The following is a 3,406-nucleotide window of genomic DNA, read 5'->3' on the forward strand; positions in this document are numbered from 1 at the left end:
TTCCTTCCTTTATTAAAAAGATTTCGCTACACTCAGACTCCGTGCTTGCGAGAGGGGAAGTATTGCCTCCTAGAGGCGCCCGGGGGGGTGGTATGTAAGTGTCCCAGGTCACTGGGTGGGGGCTCGAGCCGGTTATGCATTGTGTTACTGAAACGGAACCCCTGGATACTGAACCCGGCCTTGTTGCTGCCAACTCAGAGGGGCAGAAAGGTTACATATAAAAAAGGGTTTAAAGAATAAAATTTATATTTGGTCTTTCATTAAAAAGGCCGTTTTGAGATTCTGGTTTTAGAGGACTCTTCCAGATCGACTGTAGATGAAAGACTCATGAATTATATACTTCAGGATATACTAAATTACTTCCTGGACTTGATCCTGCACTTTGTACCTTATTTGAGGTTTGCTATCATAAAGTACTCACAGCAGAGCTTTAGAGCTTCGTCCATTGACTTCAATATCAGAACTCCCATTAACTGCAGTGGCAGAAGGAACACACCCTTACTTCACATCTTTGACTCTGTCCCACTGTGTTAGGGATTTTGGGAGGTCTTGTCTAGCAGAGGAGGGATGCTACCATGAGTTTTGCCTGTATAAAGACTTCAGAATCAGGCCCAGACTACACTGAAAAATTTTGACCAGCTCTAATTTATGATTTTTCATTAAAAAATAGCCTTTAGTCAAAAATTATTTTTTTCAGTCTGTGTTTCTTTACTATACAGAAATAAAACCTGTTCACCGTATTTTACATTTCCTAAATACATACTTGGTGGGTAATTGTAATTTAACTAAACAGTAATATTGAGGGCAAAATTTGGCCATCAGAATGGAGTTAAAATGGAGTAACCCCATTCAAGGTAATAGAGTTATATAACAAATAGCAATAACTAGTATGAAACTGGTGTTAAGTGAGATAAAAACCGGGCCCAAAGACTATATTTGATAGTGATAGCATGAGCCAGAGTCAGTTCAAGTAAGTTATATAATGAGGATGGCCAAACTTACTGACCCTCTGAGCTGCATATGATAATCTTCAGACATCCGAGAGCTGCAAGACACGGACAACCTTTACACATGCATTTTAAAAAACATCCTACTTACTATATCATGGCTACTTACTGCTAGAACTAGATGCCTCATGGATCTCCATCCTGGTTGGAAGTCTTTGGAAATCTGGTTGATACACTGTCAAGGTAGTACGGAGGAGCTCAGTCAGATGTTGATTTGTAAGGACTGCACGATGTTTTGATTTTATGAACTTCATCACAAAATACAGTGATTCAAGCAGTATGTTGTGCCAAAAATTTAAATGAGTCGCTTACTAGTCTTCTTGAGTTGAGGATACTTCATTCCTGGAACTTCTTGCGGAGCTCAGTTGTAGACTGAGATTTATGCATCATCTTTAGAGCCTAGTCTTTCTGGAGTTCCAATAGTTCCATTTGAAATCTCTTGACACTATGTTTCTTTGCAGAAACTTTAACTTGTTCTGCCTATTAGTGTTTTCTTTGAAGAAAAGGAAAAGTCTTATCTACAACTGAAGGATGAGCAATGAATGCAGAATCTGATGTTTTTCCCCTGATATTATGCAGCATCTGCAAACTCAACTTGGCACTCCAAGGGAAGGATATGATTATTTCGGACCTTACTCAGAAGCTGCGAGCTCTATGAGCCGCTGGTGACTTGTCAAAGAGCCACATGCAGCTTGTGAGCTGCGGTTTGACGAGGCCTGTTATATACTAATGGAAAGGGGCGGCACATCTGGCTCTTTGGCGACAGGTCCCTCAGTCCTTCTCAGAGGGAAGGACCTGCCACTGAAGAATCAAGCAGCAGCATTAGAGCTGCCGCCGAAGTGCTGCCGATCATGACTTTTTTTTTTTTTTTGCTGCTTAGGGCGGCAAAAACCCTGGATCCAGCCCTGCCTTTGCAGCGGCATGGCTGCCACTGGGAGGCTGCCCTGGGCTCTCTACCCCCTTTCCTGTCCCCTTTAGGTACCTTCCTCCAGCCCCTCCTGTCCCTGTTCATTACCATGCACCCCACGGTTATGGAACAGGTTCTCTCCCCCGTCGGTCACTCCCTGGGGTCACTTTTTTTCTCTGCCCAAAGAGAAGGAGGGGAGCAGCCCTCTGCAGGGGGATGGGCTCTGTCCGTCAATGCAAGGGGAGGGGCGGGCGGTGATCACCACCTTCGCTCCTCAGTCTGGAGAATGCCCTTTGCCTGCCCCTCAGTCCCCAAAAGTTGTTTTACTGCACTGGGGAAGAGTTGCTGAGTGGCGCAGCAAGACGGAAAGGATCAAGGGCAGGCAGGGAGAAGAGCAGAGAGAGACAGTAGCATACAGGTGTGGGGAGCAGATAGTGCCGGATACGGGGCAGGCAGAGGCAAGGGCAGGAAAATGGATAGAGGCAGGCTGGAGTGTGGCGGGGCAGTGGCAACACCTCGCCGGGGTGTAAGAATAAGAGGAGACATGGGAGTCGGAGAGAAATGAACTGGGCACAAGAACAGCATCGGGGGGACAGGAGAATGATCTGATGGCTGTGGGAATGAAACCCCCACTGGGACTGCAAGGGTTAATTCCTGTCTTTGGGCCAAGGAGGACACACCCCCTCAACCAAGCTGGGCATGCTCCAGCTGGAGGCCAGATGTAAAAGGAAGCAACCCCGTTCATTTGGGGTTGACTGCTGGAGAAGAAGGAGATGTGTTGCAGACTCCTGCTGAAGGACCGCCAACATTTCAAGACACGGAAGCCAGCCAGATGGCAGCAACACATGAACCCCAGGCTCTGGACGCCACAGAAGGAAGAGAGACCAAGGGAGCCACGAGACCACAAGCTGCAGACAAGTGGGTAGGAAGTAACCCAGGGAGGCTTTGCGGGGAGATGTTTGGAGACTTGGAGGTTAGCTTGTCATGTTTTGGCTGGATCTCCTTCGAGCTGGTGATGGGGAACCCCGCCACCAACAGGGCTGTGAGTTGGGACCCAGTGGAAAGGGAGGGCCTGGGTGCTCCTACCACCCTGCCTCTGGCCCCTAGGCCACGCAGCCCTGACTGCCAGGGCTGCTCTACTGCCTCTGGCCCCTAGACCACGCAGCTCTGATAGAGAGGGCAGGTAGATTGACTTTGGCTGTTAGGCCACATTACTTCGAGAGTCAGAGAGATTGTGCAGACTTGTCTGCGGGCCTATAATGACCCATGCCTCATCCCAAAAGGGGATGAAGGGTGCATGACTGTGACACCCCCTATTTAGACAGCGCTGTGTCAACAGGAGAGCTTCTTGGGAAGGTGGATTAACTATGCAGATGGGAAAAGCTTTGGCATCTGCGCAGTAGTGTCTTCACTACAGTGCTACAGCAGCGCAGCTGCATGGGTGCAGCTGTGTCGCTGTTGCTCTGTACATGATGACAAGCCCTCAATCTCT

This window comes from Chelonoidis abingdonii, chromosome 1 (genome assembly GCF_003597395.2).
Source record: "Chelonoidis abingdonii isolate Lonesome George chromosome 1, CheloAbing_2.0, whole genome shotgun sequence".
In the NCBI taxonomy this organism is placed as follows: Eukaryota; Metazoa; Chordata; order Testudines; family Testudinidae; genus Chelonoidis; species Chelonoidis abingdonii.